Raw genomic sequence first — 16,112 nt, forward strand, 5'->3', positions numbered from 1 at the left:
AAAATGTCTCCAGCCATTGTCAAACGTGCTGGGGGAAGGGTGAGGGCAAAATCACCCTCACTCAAGAGCCACTGCTCTATCCCATGGCGCTGTTCACCCATGAGTACTCAAAACGCTCTCCTCTGCTGGCTTAACAGCTAACCCTCCAGAAAGTCTATCGTGTATCAAAATGCTATAGGAAATTGAATAGTATTTATCTCTATAACGGTATCTCCTGACACCAAAGGAATACTCTTTCTCCAGAGGTTAAGAACCTCCCAGGTGCTTAATCCGCATTTACCTTATCTCCTACCCCAGGCACTGGAAATGACAGAAATGATCTGACACCCATTTTCGGGATCCGTTCAAGAAGTACCAGTAGTGTAAGGCTTTCTGGCAACCTGAACAACCGAACTCACGTAGAATATCCTGCCTGACCCTGGCTTTGTGAGACAAGCCGCAAACCTGTAGCAGGACCCTCCTCGCTGCTATTTACGGAATCGAGGTAGCTGACTGGAAAGCCGGTGGAGGTGAACAAGCCAAGAAAGCAGTGGGCTCAGCATGAGAAGCTGGAAAGGGTGACAAGGGAGGGGAGAATGAGCCTCAGCTGAAAAGAAAGGGGAAAAGTACCAAGCGATGAGTTCTCTTGACTGAAGAGAAGATACGCTGAAGGCCATCAGCTTGCCCTCGGGGCCACCCTCAGCTCTCTGGGGAGCTCTAAGGGAAGGGTGAGCCTGGATCTAGGACTCCAGACTCCTGGTGTCGGCCCCCAGGCCTGACCATTCACTCAGACTCTCAATAAATAACTTGTATTCAAAGACCTTGCACGGGGACCCCATCTGGGAAAACATCGCCACACCCTCATAAGTTACAGGGGGAGACCCGAACTGGCCAAGCCATGACAGGAGCTGTGAGGGTGACAAAAGAGCATTGCAGGGATGCGACATCGGATCACCACAAGCCCTCCGCCCTCCTGGCTCCTAATGCCAGGGCCCCATCACCGTGTATCCTCGGACCCCCGTCCTGCCTCCAACGCGCACCCTTCCCCAAGGTTGGCCGGGACCTGGAGTCACCAGCCCCTGTTCGGACCTAACCACTTCGCCGCTGCTGAGCTCTACACATCCCGCTCCTTCCACACGCTTCGCCAATTCCGCGGCCCTGACTGAGCCGCGCCAGCCACCGACCGCCAGAACTTGGCGTGCCCGTGAAGTCACTGTCCTGCGCCTCTCCCGCAGCAAGGGGAATAGGGCTCTGGCACCCTGGCTGCGGCTCTTGTCGCTTGTGGCTCGGTTGCTTCTGGCGCTTCACCGGGACCTCACGGTCCGCGGTCCAAACGAGCCCCGGCCCGTGGTGCGCATCCCGCGGGCTCTACAGTGGCAGCAGGAAGAGCAGCAGAGCGGGCAGCGGAGCCCCCCGCGACCGGTGCTGGTGCGACCCGGGCCGCTGCTGATCTCCGCGTGGCGGCCCCAGTTGAACCAGCCGGTACGCCTCACGGTGGGCCCTTGTCAGCCCGCGCCACTGACTTCGCGTGGCTGGAAGAATCGCCGCGCCCACGAGGACCAATTCTCAACATGTAGAAAACAAAAATAAAGCCTTGATCTTCCCTCCTAAGCCTTGTCCTCTGTCTCCAATTAGGGATTCAACAGACACTTACTGAGCCCTAAGATATGCCAAGCACTGGCAGGCACTGGAGAAAAAATGATGAGGCAGGAGGGAAAGGATCAGTAGAACAGAGGGTTATAAAAAGGGAGCTTACAAATGTCTGTGAAATTAAAACTGTGTATGGTACTCGAAAGGAGCAGTTACGTAAGGCTGTGGGAGTCTGTGTCAGCAGGGAAGAGACTGGTGGGGCTTGAGGAGGGCCTCCCTTAAGAAATAATCTCTGGGGACTTCCCTGGTGGTGCAGTGGTTCAGAATCCACCTGCCAGCACAATTTACAGTAGCCAGGACCGGGAAGCAACCTAAGTGTCCATCGACAGACAAATAGATAAAGACGATGTGACACATACATACCATAGAATATGACTCAGTCATAAAAGAAATGAAACTGAGCTATTTGTAGTGAGGTGGATAGACCTCGAGTCTGTCATACAGAGTGAAGTAAGTCAGGAAGAGAAAAACAAATATCGTATGCTACCACATATATATGGAACATATATATATATATATATATATGTATGTATATAAAGGTTCTCATGAACCTAAGGGCAGGGCAGGAATAAAGACGCAGATAGAAAATGAACTTGAGGACACGGGGAGTGGGAAGGGTAAGCTGGGACGAAAGAACAGTAGCATTGACATATATACAATACCAAATGTAAAATACCTAGCTAGCGGGAAGCAGCTGCACAGCACAGGGAGTTCAGCTCAGTGCCTTACGACCACCTAGAGGGTTGGGCACAGGAGGGTGAGAGAGAGAGACGCAGGAGGGAGGGGATATGGGGATATAGGCATGCATAGAGCTGATTCACTTTGTTACACAGCAGAAACTGACACACCAGGGTAAAGCAATTACACTCCAACAAAGATGTTTAAAAACAAAAACAAAAACAAACAATCCGCCTGCCAAGGCAGGGGACACGGGTTTGCACCCTGGTCCGGGAAGGCCCCACATGCCGCGGAGCCAGTAAGCCTGCGCGCCACCTCTACCGAGCCCACGCGCCAGAACTACTGAGGACCGCGTGCATCATAGAGCCCATGCTCCGCAACACGAGAAGCCACTGCACTGAGAAGCCCGGCACCACAACGAAGAGTAGCCCCTGCTCGCCGCAACTACCGAAAGCCCATGCGCGGCAATGAAGAACCAATGCGACCCAAAATTCATTCATTCATTCATTCATTAACCAATTAATCAAAACTTATATTAAAAAAGAAAGAAACGAAAAGTAAAAATCTCTGCTGGGAATTCCCCGGTGGTCCAGTGGTTAGGACCCCGTGCCTCCACTTCAGGGGGCCCGGGTTCAATCCCTGGTTGGGGAACTGAGATCCTGCAAGCTGGCATCGCAGCCCAAATAAAAATGCAATAAAATAAAATATAACTAAATAAAACAAGAAAGCATCTCTGATTCAAGGTGTAAAGGGTGAGAAGGTGTTTATCGGGCCAGTATGTGGGCAGAAAACGTTTCCCATTTCAGTAAGTAGCACCTCCATTTACCCAATTCCACATCCTTAACCCACATTCCCCACATCCAATTCATCACTAACTCCTATTCACCTCCAAGCCATCAGTAACCTACCAAATAGGACTCTAACCTGCCTGCTTTACTCCACCTCCAAGGCCACCACTGTGCACAAAGTCAGTCTCCTAATGAGTCTCCCCAAATCTACTCCTGCCCTCTCCTAGCCATTCTCTTACAGTAGCCAGTGCGGTGTCTGAAAAAGGCATCTCTGCCAACACCACTTCTCTCTTTATACCCTGCAATGGCTTCCCACCAACTGTAGGATCAATCCCAAACTGATGATGGACTGGAGGCTGAAAGACAAGAAGGAGGTAGGGAGGGTGTCAGGTTTGAAAGAGGGATGAACGGTCTAGGCAAACAGCGAAAAGGGCTGAAAAGAAAATGATCAGCACTTGCACAACAGTCCTGATGCAGGCAGGAAAGAAAATGCAGGAAGAGTGAAGGAATACCAATAGCCACTTTTTATTTCTGCAATGCCTTTGCAATTCCCAAAGTGCTTCATCGATAACTGTGATTCCCAAACCTCGCTGTACATGAGAATCATCTGGAGAGATTTTAAACGCTACCAATGGCCAGGCCTCACCCCAAGCCAATTAAATCAGCATACACATTTCACTGTATTGCATTTTATTCCCTGCCCCCAAACATCCATTTAGACCCAGGAGAAGGAAAAGGGGATGTGACTAGCAATAGAGAGAAATTTTCTGCACAACAATGGCCATGGCAAGCTTAGGCGCTTTGGGTGAAATCTCTCTGGGAAGAACTGGCAGTGGAAGAAAAAGCCAAACTGACACACAAGTATTGCCTGGTGTGCATTTCCAGCCTCTGCCTTCTTTCTCATCTCTTGGTGGCAGGTGGAGGAAGTGGAGAAAAGGTGAAACTTCTTTATAAACCGGCAGAAGGTCATAGCATCCTCTCACTATCTCTGCATAGGTTCTAGTCTCTGCAGCACTACAGAAGCTTTGCCCAAAGTAATGAACAGTTCAAAGTCAAATGTAATACTTTATCAGACGACTTAAAAATGCTTGCACACTGGAAAGAATTGCAGAGAACACAAATGGACCCAGAGCAACCTTTGCCAAAAGAGAATAGTGTGCTCAATGTACAGCCATAGCTCTTTTCCAAATGAGCAAACAGTCAGGAGGATAAAGAACTTGGTCAAACTCACACAAGTAAGTAGGACAGAATCTGGTCTGTCTGTCCTAAGCGTTGTGTTCTTTAACCACCAGGCTAGCTTTTCTCAGATCTGATTCATGCATACTGTAACCATATACCTCTGTTTGCCTCGAAACTTCCCTGTTTATACGTATGCCTGCTGCCGTTTTAAATACGGCCCACTTGGACTCCCCAAAGCAACCGAGAAGACACAATCATTTGGTCACTCTATACATGGACCACTGTGGTGGGGCTGCCCAGGAAGCTTACTTAAAAAGTGCAGCTTAGGGCTTCCCTGGTGGCGCAGTGGTTCAGAGTCCGCCTGCCGATGCAGGGCACACGGGTTCATGCCCCGGTCCGGGAAGATCCCACATGCCGCGGAGCAGCTGGCTCCGTGGGCCATGGCCGCTGAGCCTGCACTCCGCAACGGGAAAGACCACAACACTGAGAGGCCCACGCACCACATACACACACACACACACACACACACACACACACACACACAGACACACACACACAAGTTGAAGCTTCCTGAGCCCTACTCCACATCTAGATAAGTTTTCTGAGGGTTGTCTCAAGAATCCAGGTACAAGTCTTTTTAAGTGCTTTTGTGGAACTCCCCAGGTGAGTCTCTCACTCTCCTAAGTTAAGAAACCATTTATTCGGCCTCCCCCAGGTGCCCAGCCAGGTCCTGTTAAGGTTGGAGTCCCCGCACCACATCACAGGGATGCTCCCAGCCAAGTGATCTCTGGAGCCTTGGAGAATCTGAATGGTCTCATGCTGGCCCACCTGCCACGACAAACCTCCTCCAGAGCATTCCCCTTCACACTTCACCTTCTACCACTCCCAAAGGCAGTCTGCTCCAATGAGGCCTGACTTTGTCTGTCCTAAGGGGCACCCGCTGATTCAAGCACTTTAGGAGAACAAGGTGCTGTGCTTCTCAACCAGGGTGGCCCGACCTCTAAAATGGTAGTCCAAGCAGTCTCTACCTCCTGGGCACATCCGCTCTGCAACAGCCCAAGTACACGAATGTCCCATCTTTGCTTTCTCAAGGTCGGCAACAGGGAGTCCCCTCCTAAAGAAGGTCCTCTCTCATTGCCACACTATCCAAGGCTGCCCCAAATGTGCTTCCTCCCTGTGGGCCTGCTCAGGCTAAGGGCAGAGTCGTCTCTGAGTCGGACCAAATCGTCTTAGTAACAACTCTTCACGGTGTTGACCATGTCTTTCACGGGGGCTGCTGCTGAGCCTTTCTCTCATCCTTTCATGGTGGAGAGAGAGAGGGGATTCTAATGATTCTTACCTCTAGGGGAGAGGGCGAGTATCATGATTATGTGATCATTCGGTATGATGTCCTTTCGACAGGAATTTGTTTGGACTTTCACGTTCAAGTGGGCCCACCATTCCCACTTTGTGAGGTCATTTAGCACCCTCATTTTGCACCTTTAACATCTCTCTCAGTATCACCTTGGAAATGTTTGAAACGGCATGAGTTTGTCCTCACGTTCCTATCAGCTGGGAATCCGGGGCCCCAACATGAACCTAACCATTGAGCGCAACACCTCTCCACGACCTGTGTAACACTGGGTAGGGCCCTTCACCTCTCGGGTTTTTGAAGCCCTCGGGTGTAAAAATGGGAGGGTTCTATGAATCTATATTTGGGGCAGGACAAGGTCGAGAAGAGTGTGTCTCTGCTTTTATTCTTCCAAAATGGAATGTCTGCCCTCTCTTCCCCATGGGTCCACATGTCACTTGTCCTTCAGGCCCACTGCCAAGGAGCCTTCCCTGATTCCCCAGTCCACACAAATCTCTGCCTCTTAGGGTCAGGGCCGTACAACCTAGCTGCCTCCTAATGTTCATCTTGCCTCTCAAGCCGATCTCAGGATGTGGGTCTCTCTTGCCCTCCTGTGGCCCCTGGGGCTGTGCCAGCCCACCGGCATGCCCCACGTGGGGTGTCTACTAGACTAGGGCATGGATGGGGAGGCCCCGGCGTGAGGGCCCAGGCAGAGTACCTCTGCCTCCACCCTGCTCTCCTCCACAGAACTGCCCCTCCTCCTCAAGCCTGACCCCCAAGTCACAGGTTCCATACGATGACCTCACTGGCTAGTGAGGACCTCACAGTCCTTCTCACTGTTTCCATGGCAGTGTAACTGTGCAAACAAAGTTTGCTGCCCTCAGAGAAACTTCCCTACTGGTTCTCCACCAGAGACCAATCTCTTTGGTTGTCTGAGACAGAATGTGTGACCGGATCCTCTACACATATTCCAACCTGTGCTCTGTTCCCTGGCTGGGCGGTGCAGGAGGAACAGCGAGACCGGGCATCTGCGGAACAGGCGTGGGGTACACACAACCTCACCTGGCTGCCACATGTTTCTGTGGCTCTTGCCCACTACGTACACCTGAGTGCTTTCCCAGATGTAAGTAATACCAGTGACCTGGGACACCTTCAGGGTCCCACAGTGCTCACTGTTGAGGACAAGTGAAAGGTCAGCCCCGGACTAGTGTGCAGGAAGCTTCTGATCTTTATAAATATAGCCTTCCGCTTTGGGCTACAGGATGCTTCCATTCAGACCCTTTCTTGATGGGCCTCTTAGCAAAAGACAAGTGTGTTGTTGTGGGCAAGTGGTAAATGGAGCAGTTTGAGGAAGAGGGCCACTCTTGAACCACACCTTCAAACCCAGGCACCTCTGTGCTGGCACGGAGACATCGAGATCGGTCCCCTCAGACACATCCCATACTGAGCTGCTGAGTACTAGGGGAGACGGTGGTACCATAGTCATGGGAAGGACGGAAGAACCAAGGGGCAGGGGGTGATGAAGTGCTAGTGAGACCGGAGGGCTGAGGAGATGGTGCCCCAGGAGGCTGGGTTGATGTGAGCCTAGATATGGTACCCAGAAGCCGGGTTCTGAGTCTCCTGTTCACTCTGCCTCAGTAGTGGACCTCGTGCTACTCTAGATACAAAGATCCCAGGGCGAGAGTTCAGTGTGTTTGAAACAGGCAGTATACATGGGGCCCAAGAGGGGTGGCCAAGGTGGGAGTGGTCCTGAACCAAGTTATATTAGATGATTGTTTTCGAAATATTGAAAGGCATTTCCATGAAAGCCTCAGAAATGACAGACAGCAAGAAATGGTTGGTTTCTCTGTTGTGGAAGGGACAGATGGAGAGGATCATGAGTGCAATGACTTTCGGGTTCTACTGTTTTCCCTGGAAACGGTGAAGAGACTTCCTCATGTGCTGCAGCCGTAGGCTCCAGGAATTGCCTTTGCAGCCAGTTTCCCTTCTCCAGGGACTCAGAGAGGTGATGGGCCAAGGCTGTGTTTTGGATGTCCAGGAGATGAAAGGTCTTCGGCCAGAAACTGGGAGAGACTTGAGACAGGGAAATCCTGCCAGGAGACTGTGTACAGCCGAAGGGACTGATCACTTCTGATTTTCTTTGCAGCAGCAGCGGCTCCCATTTCTCCTCCGACACCTGGTCACTACCACGTCCTCTACCGGGGATGTGAAGAAATGCAGTTGGGCTGGCACGGGGAGACCTACTGCCTGGCTGGTGGCTACCGGGCCTACGGGGACGTTCCTTTGGCCACACCAGCAAAGGTGGAAGCCGAGAAGCCAGTCGCCAGACGAGCTCTGAAGAGAAAGCGTGCTCCGGAGGAGTTGGACAAAGATCTCCGCTGCTCCAGACCAAAAATCCGGCGATTGCAGGAGTCAAGCAGCTTACTAGGATTACAAGGTGCTGTGATTCTCAAGCAGAGTGGCCCCACCTCTGGGCACATCCCCTCTGCAACAGCCCAAGTACACGAATGTCCCATTTTGGCTTTTGCAAGGTCGGCAACAGGGAGTCCCTTCCTAAAGAAGGTTCTCTCTCATTGCCACACTATCCAAGGCTGCCCCAAATGTGCTTCCTTCCTGTGGGCCTGCTCAGGCTAAGGGCAGAGTCATCTCTTTCCTTCTCTGAGTCGGACCAAATCGTCTTAGTAACACCTCTTCACGGTGTTGACCATGTCTTTCACCGGGGCTGCTGCTGAGCCTTCCTCTCATCCTTTCATGGTGGAGAGAGGGAGAGAGAGGATTCTAATGATATTTACCTCTAGGGGAGAGGGCGAGTGTCATGATTATGTGATCATTCGGTATGATGTCTTTTCGACAGGAATTTGTTTGGACTTTCACGTTAAAGTGGGCCCACCATTCCCACTTTGTGGGGTCATTCAGCACCCTCATTTTGCACCTTTAACATCTCTCTCAGTATCACCTTGGAAATGTTTGAAATGGCATGAGCTCTTCCTCACGTTCCTATCAGCTGTGAATCCGGGGGCCCAACATGAACCTAACCATTGAGTGCAACACCTCTCCACGACCTGTGTTAACACTGGGGAGGCCCCTTCACCTCTCGGGTTTTTGAAGCCCTCGGGTGTTAAAATGGGAGGGTTCTATGAATTTATATTTGGGGCAGGACAAGGTCGAGAAGAGTGTGTCTCTGCTTTTATTCTTCCAAAATGGAATGTCTGCCCTCTCTTCCCCATGGGTTCACATGTCACTTGCCCTTCAGGCCCACTGCCAAGGAGCCTTCCTTGATTCCCCAGTCCACACAAATCTCTGCCTCTTAGGGTCAGGGACGTACAACCTAGTTGCCTCCTAACGTTCATCTTGCCTCTCAAGCCGATCTCAGGATGTGGGTCTCTCTTGCCCTCCTGTGGCCCCTGGGGCTGTGCCAGCCCACCGGCACGCCCCACGTGGGGTGTCTACTAGACTAGGGCATGGGTGGGGAGGCCCCGGTGTGAGGGCCCAGGCAGAGTACGTCTGCCTCCACCCTGCTCTCCTCCACAAAACTGCCCCTCCTCCTGAAGCCTGCCCCTCAACTCACACGTTCCTTATAGGACCTCACTGGCTAGTGATGACCTCACAGGCCTTCTCACAGTTTCCATGGCAGGGTAACGATGCAAACGTGCTGCTGCCCTCAGAGATACTTCCCTACCGGTTCTCCACCAGAGACCAATCTCTTTGGTTGTCTGAGAGAGAATCCCTCACCAGACCTTCTGCATTTACTCTAACCTGTCCTACGTTCCCTGAGAGGGCAGTGCACGAGGTACACCGACACCGGGCATCTGTCCAAGAGGCATGGTGTACGCACAACTTCCCCTGGCTGCCACATGTTCCCTGGGGCTTGCCCAGCACATACACCTGAGCACTTTCCCAGCTGTAACGAATACCAGTGACCCGCGGCACCTTCAAGGACCCACAGTGCTCACTGCTGAGGACAAGTGAAAGGTCATCCCTGGACAAGTGTGCGGGAAGGTTCTGATCTTTATCAAAGGAGCCTTCCCCTTTGGGCTACAGGATGCTTCCATTCAGACCCTTTCCTGATGGGCCTCTTAGCAAAAGACAAGTGCGTTGTTGTTGGCGAATGGTCAATGGAGCAGTTTGAGGAAGAGGGCCACCCTTGAACCGCACCTTCAAACCCAGGCACCTCTGTGCTGTCGTGTAGACATCTAGATCTGTCCCGTCAGACACATCCCATACTGAGCGGCTGAGTACTAGGGCCGACGGTGGTGCCCTATTGATGGCAGGAACGGAAGAACCAAGGGGGCGTGATGAAGTGCTAGTGAGACCGGAGGGCTGAGCAGATGGTGTCTCAGGAGGCTGGGTTGATGTGAGCCTAGACATGGTACTCAGAACCCGGTTCTGAGTCTCCCGATCACTCTGCCTCAGTATGTGGCCTGTTCTAATCGAGATAAAAGGATCAGAGGACTAGAGTTCCGTGTGGTTGAAACAGGCACTGTAAAAATGGGACCCAAGAGGGGTTGCCAAGGTGGGAGGGGTTCTGAACCAACTTATATTAGATTACCTTTTTCCAAAACTTGAACGATATTTCCATTAAAGCCTCACAAGTGACAGACTGCAAGAAATGTTTTCTCTGTTGTGGAAGGGAGAGATGGAGAGGATCATGCTTGCAATGACTTTCGGGTTCTACTGTTTTCCCTGGAAACGGTGAAGGGACTCCCTCATCTGCTGCAGCCGTAGGCCCTAGGAATCGCTTTTGCAGCCAGGGTCCCTTCTCCAGGGACTCAGAGAGGTGATGGGCCAAGGCTGTGTTTTGGATGTCCAGTAGATGAAAGGTCTCTGGCCAGAAACTGGGAGAGACATGAGAGAGGGAGATTCGGCCAGGAGACTGTGCACAGCAGAAGGGACTGATCACTTTTGATTTTCTTTGCAGCAGCAGCGGCTCCCGTTTCTCCTCGTACAGCTGGTCACTGCCACGTCCTCAACCGAGGGTGTGGGGAAACGCAGTTGGGCTGCCATGGGGAGACATACTGCCAGGCTGGTGGCTACCGGGCCTACGGGGATGTTCCTTCGGCCACGCCAGCAAAGGTGGAAGCGGAGCAGGAGCCAGTCGCCAGACGTGCGCCCAAGAGAAAGCGCGCTCCGCAAGAGTCGGACGAAGATCTTTGCTCCCGACCCCAAATCCGGCGATTGTAGCATGGTGCCAGGAGGCGGACTCCACAGAATCTTGCTGGCTGAGCCATTCTCAAGAGAGGGCCATGGCAAAGCTCACAAGGTTACCACCCGACCCCCCCCACAACCCCCCATTTCCTGCTCCCCGAAGCAAGAACAGGATGAAGAGTCAAGCAGCACGCACCCTGCCCCGAGGTTCACATGCTCCTTTATTCCCAGCCCCTTCTGTCCCCAGTGGCGTTCCCTACTGCTCGGCAAAGTGTTTTTCTGTTACAGATTTCTAAAGGTGGCCACAGCTCAGACTTAGGTCACTACCCCTGTGCTAGGCACTCCTGCCACCCGGGAAAGGTTCCAAAGGTGGAGCAGCTCCAGGGGGTGCCAGGGATCAGAGCAAAAACTTGAGAGGCTGGGGATGAAGGAGTTTGGGCACAGTCCCTAAAGCATCTCAGTGGTTGAGCTTCTGTGAGAAGGCACATCCCCACTGTGTGGGGAGGTGGTGGGGGGAAGGGGTCCCTAGAGGAGGCAGCTAGGGGGAGGGCCTGAGGCTGGAAATGGGGAATGGCATGCGGCCTCTGAGCGAGCACAGGCACTTAGCCCTTGAGGTTTCTGGGAAAGCTAGAGCCACAAGGGCCACGAGAGAAGGCAAGTGGAGCAGCAGAAGCCAGGTGCCAGATCTCTCCCCAGAACCTATACTTATCCATGAGGGCGGGCCTTCCACGCTGAGGTAGGAGCGATCCTGGCCAGAAGGACAGCCAGCGGCAGCTCTGGGAGGAAGGGTGCTGCACTGGGGGCTCTGCTGCCATGGAAATGACTTCATTTCCTTCCACTCAAATACCGTACGGACTGGGTTCCTGCTCTGGTGAGTACAAGGGTCGCTGACTCTCCCCAGAAGGTTGTTCAGTTTACATCCCCAAAGTCACTCTATTCGGGCGCTGGGGGGATGTAGCAACTCCTGAGGGCGCTCTTTCCTGAGGCTGGCTGACCGAAGTGGGAGTGGTTCCTGATAGTTCCCAGGTGCTGGTTGAAGTCCCCAGAGAATGGTCATGAAGGCTGGAGAGTCAAGTAGGTGGAGAGAGAAGGCCGGGGGCAGAGGGCCCCTACCTGAATTCAGAGCTCACAAGGTTATCCCCCACCATTTCCAGAAACTATTTCTTCCCCCATGCCAGCCCAAATGGCCCGGTACCGGGAAACCGGGAGCCCAGAGCCCTTGCGGCCACAGAGACACTCGCACCCAGCTCTTGGTGTGGGCGGGGCCTGCTGCAGGCGCATGGGGACCAGGTGTGCTCCGGAGAGGCCTCAGGCTGCAGGTGGCCCCCTGAGAGAAGCACCCCAGCTTGGACAGGAAGTTTAGAGGCGGGGGAGAGCAACCTAGGGCGCCCCCTCGGAGCAGTGGGAGTGGGAAGAGGGCCGGGGGCAGAGGGCACCCACGATGGGAGGCCACTGGGCTCTCAGCAGAGGCCAGCTGAGCCCACGCGACCTGCCTCTGAGCAGGGGCCGGGAGGGCAGTGCTGCCCTGTGGCTTCCGGGCTTCGTGGATCACAGCTCTCCGCACACGGGTCGTAGGGTCCTCTGACCCTGTATCCCCTCCCTCACCCAGGGCCCCTCGCGAGGCCGCGCCGCTGGGTGGCCTGTGTCGACGGGCACAACCCCATCACCCGCCCCTCTCAGACCCGCCGCCTCTGCCCGCCTGCCTGGCCCTGTGCAGCTTGCGACCCGGTGGGCCTCGAGGGTCCCCGCGCACTCCGCCAGTGGCCTCTGCTGGGTCTGCTGCTCCTGCTGGGTCTGCTGCTGCGGCCGGTAACCCGTGTGCACAGCACGCCGGCCACCTCCAGCACCCCAAGTCCGCGGGAGCGCACGCGGGCCCTGATGCGGGACTTCCCGCTTGTGGATGGGTGGCTGCAGTGTGTGCGGGCTGCTTGGGGCCGTTGGGGGCCTAGCCTCGCCCTGGGCAGTGGAGGAGGTTCGGAGGTGCCCACACAAGCGTGGTGTGAGGCTCCCTCAGGCTGCCCCAGGCCAGGCAATGTATCCTGCCTGATCCCAAGACCTAAGGGGCCCACCCACTTGCCTTGACCTCCCTCCAGCCACAACAACATGCCCTTGGTCCTGAGGCAGTTGCACCACAATGGGCTGGGCTCCAGGCTGTTAATCTGCGCAAGTTCAGCCACTGCCACACCAGCTTTGACGGGCTGAAAGACGGTCTCGTGGGTGCGCAGGCACCAAGGGGACACACAAGGTGTCACCGTGGCTGCTGGGGAATAGTGGGGTACTTTGGGGGCCTCTGAGACCACAGGTTAGTCACATTGGAACTATGTTACCATAGTGACCTAGAAAGTGCCATGCCATGGATGCTGGGGGCTACAGGGGTCACCGTGAGCCACCCTGACGGGCATCCAAGTACCACAGAAAAAAACAACGCGTTACAGGTGACTTCTGGGCACAGTGAGCTGAGGAGGCGATGAGAAGCCCAAGGATTTCCAAGCCCCAAACCAAGCCCTGGCCTTCCCTCACTTCTGGTCAGCCTACGTCCCACACCAGACCCACCAATTGGATGCTGAGCACCTCACCCCGGAGCAAATCGACCTCATCCGCCTCACGTGTGCCTCCTATTCTGCTACCAGGGGACTTCCCTGGTAGTCCAGAGGTTAGGACTCCATGCTTCCACTGCAGGGGGCTCGGGTTGGATCCCCGCTCACCGGGGAAGAGGCTCAGGTTCAAGGGCTCCTGCTTTGAACCATCTTCTACTCAACATGTAGAAAACAAAGCCTTGATCTGCCCTCCTAAGCCTTGTCCTCTATCTCTAATTATGGATTCAACAGACACTTACTGAGCCCCTAAGATATGTCAAGCACTGGTAGGCACTGGACATAACCTGATGAGACAGGAGGGAAAGGTTCAGTAGAACACAGGGTTATAAAAAAGGCACTTAAAAATATGTGAGAAATTCAAACTGTGTATGGTGCTATGAAGGAGCAGTTATGTAAGGCTGTGGGAGTCTACGTCAGCAGGAAAGAGACGGATGCAGCTTGAGGAGGGCCTCCCTTAAGAAATAAACTCTGGGGACTACACTGGTGGCGCAGTGGTTCAGAATCCGCCTGCCAACACTATTTACGGTGGCCAGGACAGGGAAGCAACCGAAGTGTCCATCGAGAGACGAACAGATAAAGAAGATGTGGCACATATATACAATGGACTCTTACTCCGCCATAAAAGGAAATGAAACTGAGTTATTTGTAGTGAGGTGGATAGACCCAGAGTCTGTCATGCAGAGTGAAGTAAGTCACAAAGAGTAAAACAAATACCGTATGCTAATACATATATATGGAATCCAAAGAAAAAGGTTCTAATGAACCTAGGTGCAGGGCAAGAATAAAGACGCAGACATAGAGAATAGACTTGAGGACTCGGTGAAGGGGAAGGGGAAGCTGGGAGGCAGTTAAGAGAGTAGCATTGACAAATATACAATACCAAAGGTAAAATACCTGGCTAGTGGGAAGCAGTTGCACAGCACAGGAAGATCAGCTCAGTGCCTTGCAACCACCTAGAGGGGTGGGATCAGTAGGGTGGGAGGGAGACGCAGGAGGGAGGGGATGTGGGGATATATGAATGCATGCAGCTGATTCACTTTGTTATACAGCAGAAACTGACACACCAGCGTAAAGCAATTATAGTCCAACAAAGACGTTTAAAAACAAAAACAAAAAAACAATCCGCCTGCCAAGGCAGGGGACAGGGGTTTGCTCCCTGGTCCGGGAAGCTCCCACAGGCCGCAGAGCAAGTAAGCCCGCGAGCCACCACTACCGAGCCCACGTGCCACAATTACTGAGGACCGCGTGCAGAGAGCCCTTGCTCCACAACATGAGAAGCCACTGCACTGAGAAGCCCGTTCACCGCAATGAAGAGTAGCCCCGTCTCGCCGCAACTACAGAAAGCCCATGCCCGGCATCAAAGACCCAACGCAACCAAAAATAAATAAATAAATAAATAGATTCATTCATTAACCAATTAATCAAAACTTACATTTAAACAAATCCCAAACACATGATGGACTGGACCTTGAAAGACAAGAAAGAGGCAGGGTGTCAGGTTAGAAAGAGGGATGAAGTGTATAGGCAAACAGCGAACAGGGCTGAAAAGGAAATGATCAGCACTTGTGCAGTAGTCCTGATGCAGGCAGGAAAAATGCAGGAATAGTGAAGGAATACCAATAGCCACTTTTTATTTCTGCAATGCCTTTGCAATTCCCAAAGTGCTTCATTTATAGCTGTGATTCTCAAACCTCGGTGTACATTCGAAACATATGGAGAGATTTTAAACGCTACCAATGGCCAGGCCTCACCCCAAACCAATGAAATCAGAATATACAGTTCACTGCGGCAGGAATTCTATTTCGTTCACTGTCCATATGAAACGTACCTGGCACATACATAGTGCTCAGAAAATATTTCCTGAATGAATAAATGAATGAAGGAATGTACCACTATCACCTGAGATCCAAGGAAGAATTCTTTTCAAACCTTAGGGAGTAACCAGGCAACGTCAGTTACCATGGCAGCCCTAGGAAAAACATTACCAAGTGACACTAACACTCCCAAGAGCCGACATTGGTTTCCACAATAAGTAAACCTTTCTCATTTCTAAAGTGCTATACTGTGAAATATGCATCTCAGTAACAACTAGAGGTTACTCAATGTCTGCTGTGAGCAGGAGGAAAAGACAAGGGCCTTACACAGTATCGAAAGCAATGACAAGAAGAAACTAGGGGCCGTGCGCAGAGACAGACAGGCTCTGACTGGCTCCAGTCCCTATGACATTCTGAGGTGATCACATTCTAAGGGCTCGAGCATGAGAAAGCAGCCACTAACCAGCTACCCTGTCTCAAATATTTGCAGAAAGTCAATTCAAATACATACCTATGTATTATTCTTTTCCGATCACTCTTTCAGTGTATCCCTTCGGGCTTTTGCAAAGCGATTCTTTGCTCTGTACCTGAAAAATGAGTGGCACATGTCAATGGATGAAACATGTCAGAGCAGACATCCAAGGAGCTCTGTAGCTCACAAATGAGGAGCTCTGAGGTCTGGGATAGAATCGTAAAAGTAGTGTAGAATCACAATATCTTAGAGCATCCTTTATATCAGCCTCCCTCTATCATATCACCAATCAGTGGTCATCAGTCTATACAGAAACTTTGCAGTGACAGACCACCCAGCACTCTCTAGACAGATCTAAGCACTGCTAGTTGCTAGAGCAGTCTATATCAAATTCAGAATCTGACTCCCTGGCAGGCATCAGTCCCAGTCTGCCTTCTGGAATGGTACACCCCACGGCACACCTCATCTCTTTTCCATCTC

General features: G+C 52.5%; 1 pseudogene; it reads right to left on the reverse strand.

Annotated features, from left to right (window-relative positions):
* Positions 1 to 15,678: 15,678 nt before the first annotated feature.
* The window catches only part of LOC131765170 (polycomb protein SUZ12-like), a 33,737-nt pseudogene continuing 33,303 nt past the window's right edge, over positions 15,679 to 16,112 (reverse strand).

Source organism: Kogia breviceps, chromosome 11, assembly GCF_026419965.1.
Source record: "Kogia breviceps isolate mKogBre1 chromosome 11, mKogBre1 haplotype 1, whole genome shotgun sequence".
In the NCBI taxonomy this organism is placed as follows: Eukaryota; Metazoa; Chordata; class Mammalia; order Artiodactyla; family Physeteridae; genus Kogia; species Kogia breviceps.